We start from the raw sequence: 20,283 nt of genomic DNA, 5'->3' as shown, positions 1-20,283 counted from the left end.
GTAGTTATTAATCACATGTGATTGATATAATAACTATAATTGTTCAACTTGTATTCCCCCCCCCCCCATAAAAGCATTTAAAAACATTTAAAAGGTTAATTAAGGCGTATGAACTCACCTGTAGTGAGTGGTTTGGATGAACGGAATGTATAGGATCCTAAGTGTCAAGTGAAGACTTGAGCACACACACGGATCCTATTTAACATATAATAACATATATATGTATCCAATTAGTCATTTAACAACTAATTAACCAAGTTAATACACCCTAGGACATGGAAAACACTTTGATTCAAGTGCTAGAAGTACCAAGGGTTGCATATAAGGGTTGTATAGCCACTTAAAGGAGTTTTCGCTCCAAGTGGTATTCGGTCCTAATGACCTTTCGGTCATGGAGGTTTTCGGTCCAAATGACCTTTCGGTTATGGAGGTTTTCGGTCCAAGAGGTTGGCCGAAAACTCTTGTTCTTTAATGCATAAGGTGATTTTCCAAGGGCTTCCAACAAGTAAAGAAGTGTTCTAGACTCGATACTAAGCATTAGGAATGTTTAAAGTCATTTTGCACCTTTCATAAAGGGTTTTCGGTCTAAGGAGATGCACTAGACCGAAAACACCTTTTTTCTTGGATAAATGGCTGCTTTCAAGGCTCTAAATTAAGTATCCTTACTAGATAACAAGTATAAGAGATAGATACTTACAAAATGGAAGCAAAGAAGGGTGTTTTCGGCCCAAAACACTAGTGTGTGTTCTTGGTGTTCTTGGTGAAATGAAGAACACTTGAAGATCTAAGAAAACGGAATGATTTCACGGATGAAATCATGTAAGATCACTAGATAATGGAAGAGATCAACTAAATAGGGTAAGAAACACTTACATTTTAAAGATCTAGAAGGAAAAATCGGAAGGTACTTGAGAGGATTTCGGTTCTTGTTCTTGAAAGAGTGAAAAAGTGAAAAATATGGCCAAGTGTCATATATATACTCATGGGGGTTTTCGGTCCAAACACCATTTGGGCCAAAAACTCTTAACTCTTGGAGTTTTTGCGAAAATGATGCACAATGAACCTAGGGCATCCTCTCTCCTATTATCTCCTGAAGTACTAATCTTAAAACACTCAAACTTATTCCAAAAAGCTTGAAAGTTAGCAGAAACAGTTCTGACTTCTATTGAAGTGAATGGTTGTACAGAATAGAAATTTCGGGTTGTCACATCATCCCCCCGTTAGAAGGAATTTCGTCCCGAAATTAGAGTTTAAGCAAATAAGTAGTTACAAATAACTAAGTAAAAAGACGAGGATATTTCAGTTTCATCTGATCCTCTCGCTCCCAAGTGAATTCAGGTCCTCGCTTGGCGTTCCAACGAACCTTCACTATCGGGATGCGGCTTTGTTTCATTTGCTTGACCTCACGGTCCATGATCTCTACTGCTTCTTCCACGAAGTTGAGGCTCTCTTTGATCTCGATCTCGTCGAGTGGGATTACAAGAGTCTCGTCGGACAGACACTTTTTCAAGTTCGAGACGTGGAAAGTAGAATGTACGTTACTGAGTTCGCGCGGTAAGTTAAGTTTGTACGCTACAGGGCCGATTCTAGCGAGAATCTCGAAAGGCCCTATGTACCTTGAATTTAGCTTTCCACGCTTTCTGAAGCGTATCAAGCCCTTCCAGGGTGAGACCTTCAATAGAACACGGTCGCCCACCTGGAATTCCAATGGTTTCCTTCGTTTATCAGCGTAGCTTTTCTGTCGGTCTCTAGAGGCTTTCAATCGTTCACGAATCTGAACGATCTTCTCTGTCATTTCCCATATGATTTCCGGACCCATGAGAGTGCTTTCAGGAACTCGACCTTTAGCTAACTGGGTATCACCCACCTCGGCCCAACACAGAGGGGATCTGCACTTTCGGCCATAGAGGGCCTCTAATGGAGCATCCTTTATGCTCGTGTGATAACTGTTGTTGTAGGAAAATTCTACAAGGGGTATATGAGTATCCCATGCTTTCCCAAAGTCGACCACACAGGCTCGCAACATATCTTCCAAGGTTTGGATAGTCCTCTCACTTTGCCCGACTGTCTGTGGATGGTAGGCTGTACTCATGTCCAGCCTAGTTCCTAGGGAACTTTGTAACGACTGCCAGAACCTCGAAGTGAATCTACTATCTCTGTCTGAGATAATGGATATAGGAACACCGTGCAGTCGTACAATCTCCCTAATGTAAGTTCTTGTAAGCTTCTCAATCTTTTCTGTTTCCTTGATAGGCAGGAAGTGTGCGGACTTGGTCAATCTGTCGACGATGACCCATATGGTATCAAGTCCACCCGTTGTCTTGGGCAACTTGGTTATGAAATCCATAGTGATCCGCTCCCACTTCCATTCCGGTATCTCTAGCTGTTGTAGTAGACCGGAGGGTTTCTGGTATTCGACCTTGACCTTGGCGCAAGTAAGGCATTTACTCACGAAGGTAGCAATCTCTGATTTCATGTTAGGCCAGCAGTATAGCTTTTTAAGATCCAGATACATCTTATCTGAACCTGGGTGGACGGAATAATGAGTGTTGTGTGCCTCGTTCATGACCAAGTCTCTGAAACCACCAAGTTTCGGGGTCCAGATCCGATCCATGAAATAATAAGCCCCGCCACCCTTAACCTCCAAGTTCTTATCCATCCCTCTCAAGGATTCACCCGCCACATTTTCAGGTTTCAAAGCTTCGAGCTGAGCCTCCTTAATCTGTGTGGACAAGTGCGAATGGATAGTCATAGTCAATGATATGACTCTACGACCAGAATATTCTTTCCGACTTAGGGCGTCAGCTACTACGACGTTGGCTTTACCCGGATGATAACGAATTTCGCATTTGTAATCACTGAGTAGCTCGACCCACCGTTGTTGTCTCATGTTGAGCTCCTTCTGGTCGAATATGTGTTGTAGGCTCTTGTGGTCTGTAAAGATAGTGTTTTTTGTACCATACAGGTAGTGTCTCCAGATCTTCAGAGCAAACACAACTGCTCCTAGCTCAAGATCGTGGGTAGTCTAGTTGACCTCATGTGTCTTCAGTTGTCTCGAGCCATAGGCGATGACCTTACCTCACTGCATCAGAACACATCCGAGTCCTTGATTTGACGCATCGCAATAGACAACGAAGTCTTCTATCCCTTCGGGGAGGGATAGTATCGGTACGGTGCACAAGGCTCGCTTGAGCTTTTGGAACGCTCTCTCCTGCTTCTCTTCCCAGTCAAAGGCCACCCCCTTCTGGGTCAGTGTCGTAAGAGGTTTCACAATGCGGGAGAAGTTCTGAATGAACCTGCGATAGTAGCCAGCGAGGCCTAGAAATTGACGAATTTCTGTAGGAGTCATCGGTGCTGACCAGCTCTCAATGGCTTTGATTTTGGAAGGGTCCACGTGTACTCCTTCTTTGCTAACCACGTGCCTTAAGAATTCGACTCTTCGGATCCAAAATTCCCATTTCGAGAACTTCGCATAAAGTTTCTCCGCACGCAGGGTTTCTAAGACTAGTCGCAGATGTTGACTATGCTCCTCCTCACTACGAGAGTAGATAAGTATGTCATCGATGAAGACGATGACGAACTGATCCAAGTAAGGACGACACACCCTATTCATTAAGTCCATGAACACTGCGGGCGCGTTTGTTAATCCGAACGGCATCACTACGAATTCGTAGTGCCCATAACGAGTTCGGAAGGTTGTCTTCGGAACATCCTCCCCTAGCACTCGTAGTTGTTGATATCCGGACCTTAAGTCGATTTTTGAAAAGAAGTTCGCCCCTTGAAGTTGATTGAATAAATCGTCAATACGAGGCAAAGGATAACGATTTTTGATGGTCAGTTTGTTGAGCTCCCTGTAGTCGATGCACATACGAAACGATCCGTCTTTCTTCTTGACGAACAAGATTGGAGCTCCCCAGGGTGAGAAGCTTGGTCTTATAAAGCCCTTGATGAGCAGTTCGTTAAGTTGACAGGACAGTTCTTGCATCTCTGCAGGTGCTAGACGATAGGGCGATTTGGCTACGGGGGTAGCCCCTGGAACTAAGTCGATTCTGAACTCGACTTGACGTTGCGGAGGAATTCCTAGGAGTTCTTCTGGAAAAATGTTGGGAAAGTCGCGTACTACTGGAATGTTCTGAATGTCTTTCGTTTCTTGGCTCACATCGACCACATGAGCAAGGAATGCGCGACATTCCTTTCGTAAGAATTTCTGAGCTTGAATGCTCAAGATGATACGAAGGTTCGTGCCGGGTTTGTCGCCATAAACTACTAGGGTTTCGCCAGACGGCAGATTAAGGCGTACAGCCTTTTCGTAACACATGATGTCGGCACGATGAAGACTCAACCAATCCATGCCGATAATGACGTTGAAACTTTTAATTGAGACCGGCATGAGATCGATTGAAAAAGAATGGCTATCTAGTGTTAGGGTACACCCTATGAATATACTGCTAGTGCTCTCTGTCTTTCCATTAGCCATTTCTACAGTGAACGGTTCTTTAAGTGCTCGTGATTTTTGCTTAAGTAAATGAGCAAAGCTTTGGTTCACGAAACTCCTCTCCGCTCCACTATCAAACAGAATGCATGCCTAAGAGTTATCGAGGAGAAACATACCAGTGACCACTGTGGGGTCTGCAACTACTTCCTCGTGGCCTATGGCCAGAACTCTTGCCACTCCACTGGCATTCCCTGCCTTCGGACAGTTCCTTTTGTAGTGGCCCACCTCGCCACAACCGTAGCAAGTTTGGCTCACACCAGCGCCGGGGACTTGGGTGATTGGCCTCGCCGGAGCTTTACAGAAATGAGCAGTGTGCCCCTTCCTGTTGCAGTTCAAACACTACATTTCCCGGCAGGCTCCTACGTGGTGGAAGTTGCATTTGTTGCACTTAGGCAAACTCCCAGCGTACTGCTTTACCGGAGCAGCAGCGGCAGGTGCTATCGCAGCATGAACTGCCACGACCTGCTGCTTTTTGGCCTCCGTTGTCTTTCTCTTGTCATCCCAAAACTTCCGCTTGGAATCAGTGGTTCTAGCGTATTCTGAGATGGCCAGGGTTGTTGTTGCGGCCGGGGTACGAACCCCATGGTCTATGAGCCACTATGCCAATCGTTTGGCACTGTCAAATGTAGTGGGGTTTGAAGCCAAAACATTTCCCTGTAATGGAGGCACCAGCCCCCATATGTATCTTTCAATCTTCTTCCCCTCTGTATGAACCATGTTGGGACAGAGGGCCACCAGTTCACAGAACCTGGCGGTGTAGGAGACTATGTTGGAGCCCTTCATGGTTAGGCTCCACAGTTCTTCCTCTAGCTTTTGGATCTCGCCCCTCGGGTAGTACTCCTCAATCATTAGCTCTCTCAAAGCTTCCCAGCCCATAGCATTTGCCACTATAAGGGATAGTGACTTGACATGGCTATTCCACCATGTTAGAGCTTTTGCCTCGAATGTGCAAGCAGCAAACTTGACCTTGCTCCCTTCTGGACAGGAGCAGATTTCGAAAACCAATTTGGTCTTCTCGAACCATTGCGAGAGGGCAATGACTCCGCCAGTCCCCTTAAAGGAAAATGGCTTGCAGTTTGTGAAGTCCTTGTAGGAGCACTCTCTCGAGCGCACAAGGGTTTTAACGGGAGTAGAGTGAACGGGAGTTCCTCCTCCAGTAGAACCGGACGAATGATATTGAGCCATGGCGTTTGCCACAGCCGCAGCTACCGCAGCATTTAGAGTTGCAGTGTCGAATTGAGGAGCAGGTGGTGTCGGTGCGGGAGGATCGCGTCTTGTAGATTTACGAGGAGGCATCTTTCAACTATAAGTTTACAAAGATGAAGATGTTGATAAGAATTTAATAGGAAATTTGATGAGAATGACTCATGGACTAACTCTCCATAGTCCAACAGCACGAATGAATAGCACGATTGAATGTAGATCTAGAACTAACAGATGATAGCATTTGGATATTCATTTCCATAAGATTAGATGTCTGTCAATGATACTGAATTACAGATGTAATGAGTTCGGGAAAAATGACCTAGAAGTAGGTTTTACATCAACCAAGATGGAAAAATTTTGACAGAATACGACCTAATCAGGAACTAACAGGCCTAAGATTTACAGGGATAGGAAATTAGACTAGCGTTTTTACACAAACTACGATATATCCAAAAGAGAAGTTGATGAGAATCTATCGGCGACGAGAACTACCTGAGTGAGTTCTTGATTCCGACAAAAGATGTTTTATGTCCCTCACGCGCCTATCAGATATTGCTTGCTGAGCTCGAAGTTCCCTGACTTCAGCTTGGGTTTCAGCAAGTTCCCTCTGCAGAACTGCATTGCGGACCTGAGTCCTTTCATGAGCAGACTCCAGTTGGCGAATGCGGACGGTGTTAACGCCAGAGTTGGCGTCAATCTCCATGACTCGGTCGATAGCTGCTCGACCCTGCTCTGTGTTCCGAGCAATCCTACAGACCATTATGGGTAGGACCCTGTCAGCTGAACCTCCCTCGGTGAGGTCGTAGAAACTTCTGTCCCCATTGTAGGGAATGGGCTGACCCTGTTCCTGACTCCATATATTCAAGTTTGTGGCCCACAGAGGTGTGGGTCCTTGAAATGCTGGACGATGGTTTGGGTCTTGAGCAGCTGGGGGTAGGTTGTTGACTTCTGGCTCTGAGTCAGAACCATCAGAAAAGCCTTCAGCTTCATGATCATCCAATGGGATTGGGTGATCATCTTCTGGCTCTTCTCCCAGCCATCCTGCATTGCCGTGGTTGGGGTAGTACGGGTCTCCGGGAAGATGGAATTCAGCCATTATATCTACGCGAGAAAAGGGATATAAGAAATAACTAAATAGGCTAACTAATTAGATAATTATAAGATGATCTTTATTAGTTACTTCAACATTTGCGTAGTGCATACCAGTCATATGTAACCAAGACAGGATAGACCTTCGAATAAGTGACCCTAACTCTAAGCCCACAACCAAACAAGGAACAGGAAGTAAAGCAAAGATCACAGATTCTAAGTCTATGATATCCTAGACACATATAACCTTAGTGTATCCACTCAGCAACTATTGACATACTAATAAAGACCTTTAGTTCTCAGATAAGTAAATAATAGTAACACAAAATACTCCTATAGTATTTTAAGTTTATGTTCTGTTCTACTGTTCTCATTGTAGTAGTGTTGGTAAGTTTTTAGACTTGTTGCAACCTCACAACCACACTTAGGCACATGCTAATCACTCCTCGGATAATGTAGTTGATCAGGCTACATCTTCCCAGGGTTGACCATATGTCTCTAAGTCTACTTGTGCTGCCCAACAATCATAATACTTTTGTTCTGTCCTAGTGACACTGATTTTAGTATGAATGCAGGTATGTATACTTAATTAAATATTTTATTATTTAAACGTATAAACTCTTGGTCAGAGTATTTTTAATCCCGTTGTGTTTATAGTTTGTATATCTTTTATGGGTTGATATACTCGATTCACTATAAACAATGCTCTAATACCAATCTGTCACACCCCAAAACCGGAACGGCGGAAACGTTCGGGGGTGGAGGACGTCATGTTCAGTATCACAACAATGCAAAGTAGTAAACAAGCAACAACATCATCCATTGCATTAATAATATAATTTCATACAAGTGTGTTCTGTCAAGTTATATAGACACCAAAAATATACATCAAAATAAAAGATGAGTCTTGAACGAGCTCCATCATCTCAAAACCTGGCACCGGTACCTATCTACTGGTGACCTGAGAATACAAGTTATTTTGAAAGAGTTTATCAGCTTTAAAGCTGGTGAGATCATAAGTATATTAATGTCTGTGTTCGTATGAAAGTGTTTGTAAGTCTGTAATTGTATAAGTTTGTAAAAGTTTGTAATTGTTTGAACTCTCCTAGAAAACCCTATGTTTCCTACTAAAAGTAGCCTTCTACCAAGGCATCTAGTATCTGTGAGTGTGTCTCGTAAGAGGGTGTATTTTCCCAAATCCTACTATCATTAACCAAAAATATAGTTTTTACATTATTGTTTATTGTGTGAATATCACAAAGTAAATGTAAAGGGAAAATGAAATAGTACTGTAGTGTTGTATTAAGTAACTACTGTTGTACTAATTACTTTAAACCTATTGTTATTTAAAGTACCATGTGATCGGCCTGTATCCTGCTACCGACTCTATAGAAAAACGACGATGTAAAACGTCGTAAGAAATGACGTTTGGCACCCGTAGACTTGCAAGTCCCACTGTAGCGAGCAGCAAGGTGTAGGATAGTCAATCCAGTATAGATCTATACACAAACTCATACGCTCTCCACTTAAGGAGATTCTGGATACAAAACGGGTCATGACAGGTAGTGTCATGCCCCCGTTAAGTTGCTCACATAACTGTAATGTATATGTATATGTATATGTATGTGCTAGCTGTATTGTGTGTTCTTTCTCTGTCTAGCCTGTATGTTTTGTTTCTCATCACTATGTTATGTTTGTTTCTCATCACTATGTATTATGTTTGTTTCTCATCACTATGTATTATGTTTGTTTCTCATCACTATGTATTATGTTTGTTTCTCATTACTATGTATTATGTTTGTTTCTCATCACTATGTGTTATGTTTTTTTCTCATCACTATGTATTATGTTTGTTTCTCATCACTATGTATTATGTTTGTTTCTCATCACTATGTATTACTCATGAATGAACTGACTCATTGTATGTTTCATTGTTGTAGTAATAGTATCTTCCTAAACTATACCTATTATAGTTTACTAGTAATGCTGTTTGTGTATATGAACATGTTTGTATACCTTTGCTACCCAAAGGCATTGAACTGAATGAAAGAAATAACCTTTTATATCTATACACATATACATGATATATAACTAGAATTCAAACGACCTTCGGACAAATAACCTTGATACCCTAAGTCCACAACCAAACAAGGAACAGGAAGTAAGGTAGGCTATCAGTCCTAAGCCCTTTCAATCCTACTTATATAACTATATCTACATAGATACACAGAATATAAGTTTAAAAGAGTTTAAGTAATAGTAATTGACCTGTAAATGAGTTTGATAAAAGCATCTGGTATGAAAATAGTTTGTAAAACAATTTGAAGTAAAACAGTTTGGTTACACAGTTTGAAAAGTAAGAATCCACTTGTTTAGTAGTTATTAATCACATGTGATTGATATAATAACTATAATTGTTCAACTTGTATTCCCCCCCCCCCCCATAAAAGCATTTAAAAACATTTAAAAGGTTAATTAAGGGGTATGAACTCACCTGTAGTGAGTGGTTTGGATGAACGGAATGTATAGGATGCTAAGTGTCAAGTGAAGACTTGAGCACACACACAGATCCTATTTAACATATAATAACACATATATGTATCCAATTAGTCATTTAACAACTAATTAACCAAGTTAAGACACCCTAGGACATGGAAAACACTTTGATTCAAGTGCTAGAAGTACCAAGGGTTGCATATAAGGGTTGTATAGCCACTTAAAGGAGTTTTCGGTCCAAGTGGTATTCGGTCCTAATGACCTTTCGGTCATGGAGGTTTTCGGTCCAAATGACCTTTCGGTCATGGAGGTTTTCGGTCCAAGAGGTTGGCCGAAAACTCTTGTTCTTTGATGCATAAGGTGATTTTCCAAGGGCTTCCAACAAGTAAAGAAGTGTTCTAGACTCGATACTAAGCATTAGGAAGGTTTAAAGTCATTTTGCACCTTTCATAAAGGGTTTTCGGTCTAAGGAGATGCACTAGACCAAAAACACCTTTGTTCTTGGATAAATGGCTGCTTTCAAGGCTCTAAATTAAGTATCCTTACTAGATAACAAGTATAAGAGATAGATACTTACAATATGGAAGCAAAGAAGAGTGTTTTCGGCCCAAAACACTAGTGTGTGTTTTTGGTGTTCTTGGTGAAATGAAGAACACTTGAAGATATAAGAAAATGGAATGATTTCACGGATGAAATCATGTAAGATCACTAGATAATGGAAGAGATCAACTAAATAGGGTAAGAAACACTTACATTTTAAAGATCTAGACGGAAAAATCGGATGGTACTTGAGAGGATTTCGGTTCTTGTTCTTGAAAGAGTGAAAAAGTGAAAAATATGGCCAAGTGTCATATATATACTCATGGGGGTTTTCGGTCCAAACACCATTTGAGCTGAAAACTCTTAACTCTAGGAGTTTTTGCGAAAATGATGCACAATGAACCTAGGGCATCCTCTCTCCTGTTATCTCCTGAAGTACTAATCTTAAAACACTCAAACTTATTCCAAAAAGCTTGAAAGTTAGCAGAAACAGTTCTGACTTCTATTGAAGTGAATGGTTGTACATAATAGAAATTTCGGGTTGTCACAAGTTTTCGGTCCAAGCTACAAATAAACCCAATAATATTTTCGCCCAAGACTAAAAACAATAAATGCTTAGAAAAGGTAAGTATAAACCAATTTTTAGACCCAACAGATCTTGTACACAATGATGAGTGTAGACCCATCAGATCTGCCACAACGAACGACAAATACTAATACATCACATTTACTGATAAGCTCAACAGATATGATTGTGTAAGTTTGACACGTTGAAAAGTTTCAAATATTATCAGTACAGAGTAAGGAATCAATTAGGTAGAAGACAAAAGGTCTCTGATCTGAAAAAAAATTCCTTAGTATCAAGTTCAATGATCATCATAGAGATTGTGTTATTTTTTCCCAATTGGATCCTCGAAGAACACCGTAGTATAATGATGTTGCTGAAAGGGAGAATCGATACTATATGGTTCGATTTATGATGAGTCATGCTTCACCACCATTTACATTTTTGGGAATATACTCTTGAAATAGTAGAGCATGGTTGGAACCTTGTAACTGACTAAGTAGGTTTTGAAGACACATCATGAAATTTGGAGCTCGAAAGTTTCCCCACTTTTAGGTATGGTGCTGTGAAGTCTTTCGTTAGACGAGAAACTAATGACCAACTTAAATCAAGATCTGAGAATTGTTACATTGCCAGGTATTCACTAAAAACTTTTCATATTTGTTTTTAAAGACCCATGAGAATGTGGTGCTAGTATATCAAAATGAGTGTTCCTTGAGAGAAATAACACACACACGCATATATATATATATATATATATATATATATATATATATATATATATATATATATATATATATATATATATATATATATATATATATATATCAAGAATTCAGTGGGATTCATATTGATCTTGAAGAAATTCGAGATGTGACTGATATTGAACATATAGTTGGCACTAGCTCTCAACTTGAAGTTGAAATACTAGTTAAGTCAAATGACATTGCCTTACTTTTTCGCATATTTGGTAGAGTTAGAGCACCCCCTGAGTTTTATGTGTTTCATCTAACTACGAAATGAGACACGTTGATTAGTGATAAAACACTGATCAACTTGTGTAGGCCTAATAGCTACTAAGAAGCAATGACAGGCCCTGGGGCTGCCAATGAGAAGGGTCTAAGAATATTGAAATTCAATCCATAAAGGATAACCAAGTTTGAAGTTGGTTGATCTGAAGCCTAGTCTTTTAACAATGGGTTGCAATTAGATCTTAAATATTAAGACTAACATGGATAGGAATGTACACACATTCTAAGCTATTATGGTAGAATAGGGTTTCGCTTAGAATTAAGAAATTAATTATGAGGAAACATTCGCACTAGTAGCTGAGAAAATGTCTATTTGGGTATTTGTTACCATTGTTTCCTTCTTTAACTATAAGATATGCTAAAATGGATATTAAAACGACTTTCCTTAACAGGAAATTTTTGAAGGATGCACGACACATTCTAAAAGGATTTTAACATACAAAATATCCAAACGAGGGGTGTAAACTTGAGAAATCTATTTATAGATTTAAAACAATCATCGCATAGCATGGAATCTATGCTTCTGTGAGAAGAGTCAAAGAATATTGTCTTTCTAGAAGTCCAAATAAGTCTTGAGTACATGTCAAATCTAGTGGGAGTGTTATTGTATTACTAGTATTGCATGATGATGCCAATACTTCTCATAGGAAACATTGTCCCTAAGTTGCAAGTGCAAAAGCATGGGAATTGTTTTCCCATTATGGATATGCGGAAGTGAGATTGATACTTGGTCTTCGGATATAAAAGTACAAATCAAAATGTTTAGTAGGACTCAGTCAAAGCACATACATGAATAATCTGTTGAAAGGTTTATGTATGGAAACTTCTAAGAAATGGATTATTCCTATGTATTATAGTCGGGAGTTGAGTGAATGTCAAAGTAATTTGTTCTAGTCGTGAAAATTATAGGATGAGTCGATTTCCATATGCTTCGGATATAGAATCGCTCATGTATGCTATCACTTGTGCTTGTTCTGATATCCTAGATGCCTTGAGCATGGTGAGAGAGTATTAGAAATTTGCACGTCTGAATCGCTAGACAACTGTCAAGAACATTTTAAGGTATTTAAGAGATACTAAGGATTATTTTTTAAATAAAAATAAAGAACATGAGTGATAAGAGTTATAGTGAAATGAATTTTAGAGATGACACTAAGTCATAGTCTAAATGGATATTCATCTTGAATGGTAGTATAGTAGCATGAAAGGTTTCATGTAGGAGATAGTGTTGGGTTTTAGTTCAAAAATAGTTTCATAAGCTAGAAAAATTATGGCAACGGAAGACTTAAAATTTTGAACATAACATAACATTTTATACCCGCCAAGGATCTCTTTGCAAGTTATAGAAATATAAAATACCAACCATAGAAATGATAAAGAAATAACAACCTTTGTTGTTCTTTGGATCCTCTTGGGAGGCTTGGAATTGATGAAGAATGTGGAACCTTTGAGACACCAACAATGACTCAACTTGATGTAGATGCTAGTCCATAAACTCTTAAACCCTTAAGCTTTAAGTTCATAACCAATATGAACTTAAAGAGGGCATGAAAAATGCAAGTATTCTCTTCATGCAAAAGCAAGACTAGAGAGAGTGAGATAGAGGGTCATAGTTTTGGCCATTCTTCAAAAGAATGACTAGCAAAAATTCAAGCCTCAAACCTTGTATTTATAGTAGTAACAATACCCTACCTTTTGAATAAACTATTCAAAAGACCATACTCTTATTTAAATAATCAAAGAGTCATTCTCTCATTTAAATAATCAAAAAGTCATACTCTTATTTAAATATTCAAAGAGCTATTCTCTTATTTAAATAATCAAAAAGCCATACTCTTCCTTTTTTACTCTTATTTTATAAATAATAAAAGGAAGAAGGCAAAGCTTTATATTTTATAAAACAAGTTTATAAATATATAAACTTTAACTTTTTGGTAAAAGATAAAAGAATTTGTCTAGTCCAAAAAGTTGTGCATGACTTATTAATTCATACCATATGAATTATATATAATTTTACTTGCTAATGAAAATTATTATTTCCAAGAAATATATAATTTCCAATTTAATTATATGAGTTTTATTGAATATTTATTTAAATCAATTTCTAATAAATAATTAATTATATCAAGTTGTTGTTAGTGTGACCCATTAATATCATATGTTAATTAGCAGTATCACTTTAATATGATTCTTGAGCATACTAGACCTTTCAGATGGTGGCAGTCTTAACAATATAAGTAAGACTACATTGGTGCAAGTGAAGTATCCGAGGAGTGTAGCTGGACTAAAAACTCCATAGGTGACATTGGAGCTGTTTTGAATAAAAAATTGTCATCGAAAATATTTTGTGAAGATACAATCGTGTTGGCTGGTGATCCTTAAGATCACAGAGGGTCAACGAATTGAAAGAGAAAATTCCATTGCAACCAATATAGAGTTGAGGATGAAGATTTGGTTGTGAAGTGAGTATCTTCCCGATAATTCATTCACAATAGTGATGATCAAAGGAAAGCATGATATGCATGCTAAAGGAATAGGCATGAAAAATAATGGAAAGTTTAGTTGTTAAGTCGATTACCCGAAACAATCATACAAATAACAAATATGTAATTGTTACAATGATTAAATAATGGGGATTCATTTATATTCAAGAGTATGATACCATAGACATTTAGTTTATTATTGTCTTTCAATTTTGTATATAGCTGGACTAAAAACTTCATAGGTGACCTTGGAGCTGTTTTGAATAACATATTGTCATCGGAAATACTCTATGAAGGTACAGTCGTGTTGTCTGATGATCCTTAAGATAACAGAGGTTCAATAAATTGAAAGAGGAAATTCCATTGCATCCAAGATAGAGTCGAGGATGAAGATTTGGTTGTGAAGTGAGTATTTTCCCGATAATTCATTCATAATAGTGATGATCAAAGGAAAACATGATATGCATACTAAAGGAATATGCATGAAAAATAATGGAAAGTTTAGTTGTTTAGTCGATTACCCGAAAACATTCATACAAATAACAAATATGTAATCGTTACAGTGATTAAATAATGGGGATTCATTTATATTCAAGAGTATGATACCATAGACAATTAGTTTATTATTGTCTTTCAATTTTGTATGTTTAGATCCCCTCTTCTGGAGTAATTAATTTACTTAAAACTCCATAATCGTTCGTACTCTTGGGAGTCAGCACTTAAATAAGATTGTCATTGAGTATTAGTAGATTGACCATTGTGATTGGGCATGGCATGGAGATTGCTTCTAATACTCATGAGTATTTAAAATGAGATTTTTAAATATCGGAACAACTCACATGCTTAGCGATACTTCATGGATTTTATCATGAGTAATTCTGAGAGGATAATATCTTCTATTCTTCAAGCAGAGATGCATAAGTCATAGTTTACAAATATGTTGTACATTGGTATTACATAAATGTAACCACAAATGGATGTTATAAAATGTAGTTCCATGCATGGCATGATGAGTAAAGGTTATAATTATGTAGTTGAAGTTTATTCTTCCTTTTGCCTTAATATGAAAAAGCTATATCTTTGGGCCCCTTGGTGATTTGATATTAAATTTAATGTATAGGCCTAGTTCAGACTAAATTGATGTGTTCAATTTGTAGTCTGAATTTAGCCATCATAAATCAAAAATTGGGAAACAAAATCATGGACTATAAGATTTACTTGTACCCAAATCTCGCGTCTATATGATATCTTGTAGAATGAAGGAATAGTTGATCACTTATCTAAGGGCCAACATTTGATTATTTCAGAGTTCGACAGTGGTTGTGGAAGGCACACTTTGCTAGTTATTCAAATTTATATTTGCAATTGTAGTTGACAATTTGTCCAAGTGGGAGACTGTTGCAATAAGTGTCTAAGGTCATAACTAAATTGGTATAACTTTATGGAATAAAAGTAAAGTCATTTTTGTAGTGCCCTCAATAACTAGAAATAGCTAGAAATGACTTTAGGAGAGAGATAAAAAGACTTGTTAATTTATTATATGATTAATAAATTAATTAGAAATTATTGGAATTAATTAATTAATTATTAACAAGAATTAATCTGAAATTAATTAGGAATTAATTAGAAGTAATTAAAGGTGCAATGGCTGAATTGTATTTATTCATTACTGAGCAAGGAAGGGAAATCTAGATGGTTCATATGGGGTGGACGGTTTCATAGGACTTTGGAAGGGTTCTGGAAGCCTCCTAGTAACTGATAAAGATAATTGCATTGAATATATTGAATTTCAATATTTAATTATTCAAATTAGGGTTTATCCCGGAGATCCAATAGTTATAAATAATACCCTTTGGCATCATAATTTCGTGGCTAAGCCTCTTGGAAGGATGAAATCTAAATTTCGTACTTCTTATCCTCTCTCCTCTTGATTTCTAGTGTTCTAGGGTTTTTTGGTGTGAACCATTAGAGGCATCCAAATTATTGGTGCTTGCTTTCCATGGAGTTTTTGCAGACTCAAGCGTTAGTATAATCGTTTGTAGTAAAAGGTCTTTTACTAATATGATTTATTATTGTTGATAGATAGATTAGATCGGTTTTCCATAGTATGTTGCTATAATGAGAAAATGCCATAGATCTCTAGGTTGCATGTGTCTACAAATTGTTTTATGAATTCCGCTGCATTGTTTTATGTTTTATTGTAACCTAGAAAACTCATCATCGAGATCTCTTATTTATTGTATGCGGATAATGTGGTGCTTTTGGTAGAGTGGGATCATGAGGATTCCAACAATAATGTTCATATTATGTTATGCTTCTAGCTTGCTTCGGGTCTGAGAATCAATTTGCTCAAAAGCAAATTGATTGGTGTGAGATACCTTTTTCGCAGGTTGAGGCTGTTGTGGAGCATGTGGGATGTGTGGCATATTCTCTTATGATTGTTCATCTAGGTGCGCATGTCTTTTATTGATTGTTTTCGGAATAGATTGTAGGGTTGGTAGGCAAAATTCCTATTTTTTGCTGGAAGACTTATTATGTTAAAATCTATTTTAGGAAGTCTGGGTAGTTATTTGATGTCTATCTTTCTTGTTCCCGTTTCGGTTATTGGACATTTGGAGATGCTTAGAGCTAGATTCTTTTGGGGAGAGGTTCTCGATGATAGGTGTATGCATTGGGTAAGATGAGATGGAGTGTTTTCCAGTAGAGGTGTGGGCGGTTTGGATGTATGGATCTTTTTTCTTTTAATAGGGTTATACTTTTCAGGTTGGATTAGTGTTTTTACCATTCCCCATATCTGATGTAGGTTAGAATGGTCAAAGGTATTTATGGTACAAACGGTGATTGCTCCTCCATTAATCTGAAAAGTGTTAGGTTGGGTCCTTGGAATAGTATTATCTGTATGTTGAGTATCCTACAGATTCGTGATCTAGACCTTCAGTCTTTTTGTCTGATTCGTGTGGGAGACGGGAGATATAATTCTTTCTGGTTGGATGTATGGCAACGTAGTTCGCCCCTTGCGGTAAGGTTTGCATAGGAAGGCTTCAGTTAGAGACCATATGTTGATTTGTTTGAAGATTGAGTCCTTTATACGCAGTCCCAAAGGAGGTGTGGAGTAAACTCAATGGAATGAGTTCACGAGTTTATTACGTGATCTTCAGTTGGACAATAGACCAGATAAACTTGGATGGTTGCTTGATGTCTCTGATTCCTTTTCGGTCTCTTCTGGTGATCTTTTTAGGATAACGAGATGTTGTTTTCGGGAGGTTTGGAGACTCGGTGGAATAATTGGATTCCTATTAAAGTGAATATTTGTATTTCGAGTTTGTGGTAATTTAGCATCCCTACTAGAGAGAGAGTGTCAAAGAGAGGGATTAAGGTGGATTCAATTATGTTTCCAGTTTGTTCTCTTTCAGTTGAAACGGTTGATCACCTTTTCACAGGATGTAATGATATTATTCTTTGTGGACTCGTATCGCTATTTGGTGGAGGTGTTTGCATTCCGGATCTGGTTTCCATTCGGTCTTTGATTTCTTGGTTAGATACATTCATGCTGACTAAGGGAAAAGGAAGGCTTTTGAGGCTGTTTTGTGGACTTCGTTTGGGTGTCTCTGGAATTTTCGTAATTCTATTCTTTTTGGAACGTTGAAACGAAGAAATCTTTCATTTTTTATGACGTGGTTGATAGGTTTTTTTTCAATACGTATAGGAAAATTAAGTTAGCTTAGACTTCTTGGCTCCATAATCTTAGTTTAGCTTCTACTTTATTGTAATGTTCTCTTTCTAACGTCTTACTATTTTTTAATAAAAATTCCACCGTTCAGACAAGAAGAGTAAAATAAAAAATGTTCATTTGGATAGATCGGTTCAATCCTATCCAATTTAATGAATCAAAATAGATTTCATTTGTCAAAATATTAATAAGAATAGTTCAAACTAAATTATAATACAATCTAAAAATCAAATTAAAGCTCGGTTAGATAGGTTTTTATGATTTTCTTTTAAAATTCAAAACTAGAACCCTAAAAGATTATAATTTTCATATTAGCATATGTGATTTATCTGATTTAAATCCAGAAGGCATTGAAAAGGAAAAAAAAAAAAACAACTCTAACAATAAATATGTGCGCCAATGTTACATTATAATATAAAAAATAAACCTAATAAAATAATAAATAGTTGAAAATATATAATAAATTTAAAATATAATAAAGAGAAATCTGCAATAAAGTCATTATATATTGGTCTTATAATCGATTTGGTCATAATATCTTTTTTTATTCAATTAAGTCCCAAAAACCAGTAATTGTATTCAATTTAACTCTTTTACCCAATCAACAGGTCATCCAACTTTCAAACATTACATTTTTTGCCCAAATTTTAAAATTTCTTACAAATTTAGGCCAAAATTTACACTTTTGGCCCAGATTTTAAATTTTATTACAAATTTGGTCCAAAATTTACCCTTTTGGCCATAAATTTAGAATTTTGTTGTGAATTCATTTTTTTCTCAAAATTTTGTTTCGAATATGTTTTTTCTTTATAAAATCATAGTTATACAAAAAAAACATATTTTCACATAAAAAATCTTATATTTTCTATATAAAAACCTTTTTTTTAAAAACTTTTTTGTATACGAAATACCTATCTATAAAAACGTTTATTTATTAAGTATATTAATATATACATATAAGTTTTTATAAAAAAAATGTATACATACATGTATTTTAAAAAAACAAAGGTATACGAACACTTATTTTATTATAAATACAATTGTATGCAAACACATATTTATAAAAAAAAATGTATACAAACACCTATTTCATAGTAAACATATACATTGCTTTTGTAAAAACATATTTATATGTACCCAAATAAGTGTTTGTATATATTTCTTTTGTAAAAACATTATATATATATATATATATATATATATATATATATATATATATATATATATATATATATTGTATATACACGTGTACTATGAAATAGGTCTTTGTTTACATTTTTTAGAACACTACTAGAAAACAGCCCTTTAATGACGCGCAAACAATGAGAGGCGCTGATAGAGGACACACATTTGTGCATGCCCTAAAATTAGTGTCAGAAAAGAAAAAAAAAAAGGAAATGCAGAGGGCGCCTTTCATAAAATGTGTGTCATCTAAGTTTGTCGCTTTATAATTTTTTAGTGAAACACGCGTTTTAAGGCGGGATTTCACCCGCCTATTGGAACCTAAAAATTAAACCCCCTGCCTCTTCCAATTAGCAAGAAAAAGCCCTAGGGCCTTCGTCTTCATTAAGACAAAGAAATATTGGGACGATGGGTATGTTCAAACCCCAGACCACATTCACGCCATCGAAAACTACGGGAAATCAAGATCCACCGCCAGCGGTGACGACACCAATAAATATTCTTTGCCCCGATTGAATGGCCTTGCTCTAGACGGGCTCTCTTTGCTGACTACGATGCAATTAAATCATGATCTTTTGGTCCCTCAACTTCCTATAGATGATCATATCCAGAACGTGTTCCAGTCACGGCGCTTCTGCGACTCATATCCGCTGGGTGATTGTGTTGTTGTGGCTTGTGACCTTGATCTTCCGGTAGGTGACTCAAGTGCACCACCTTCCATTGGACGAAAATCCCTTCACCTTACAAGCCCTAGGTTCGACTGAATAAGAAGCTTGTCCGATTCTTGTCTTTCGGTTTAATAAAGGTATGATGTGCTTATAATCGTTCATCTACATTCTCTCCATCCACACTCGCTACCTTTTCCTCTGTTTTTTCCTCTAACACCGTTGATTTAGGGCAAAATCTCCGCCATCTTCAGTTCATCTTCAGTAATATGTATTTGTAATCTATGATTTTGGAAAAGAGAGATAGGGTTTCTGGAATTTTATCATGATATGAAACCCAATAACTAAAGTGATGAGAAGTCAGGGGTATTTTGGACCATACGAGTCAAAGATATTGCAAGGGTTATCATTTGTTGAGGTATATGTGTTTTTTGAATAACACTATAGAGGTGATGTGCATTCCAGCGGGAGTAAAAATCTTCTCTGGTAACTCACAATTAGACATGAACCTTGTGGGAATGGGTGCTGCTATTTTAGGGATACAGACCCCTGTAGGATTCCTAGTGGCTAAGGCTCTTACTATTTCAGCTACACCATATTACCAAGGTACCCTCCTGGGGTTAGCCCTGTTATTGCATTAGATGTGTTCTTGGATCAGGTGAGATTTATTTATTCATGTTTTATATATATATTTTTTTAGTCAAGTTTTTAATTTTTCTAAAGAGTAAAGAGTTCCATTTTATAGTTTTACATCTATAATTTTTGCTGTTTTCCAGCATGGTGAGATGGCAGATGAAGGTG

Source organism: Lactuca virosa, chromosome 7 (genome assembly GCF_052849685.1).
Source record: "Lactuca virosa cultivar CGN04683 chromosome 7, Lactuca_virosa_CGN04683_v6, whole genome shotgun sequence".
Taxonomy (NCBI): domain Eukaryota; kingdom Viridiplantae; phylum Streptophyta; class Magnoliopsida; order Asterales; family Asteraceae; genus Lactuca; species Lactuca virosa.
Note: the sequence above shows the minus strand (reverse complement) of the source record.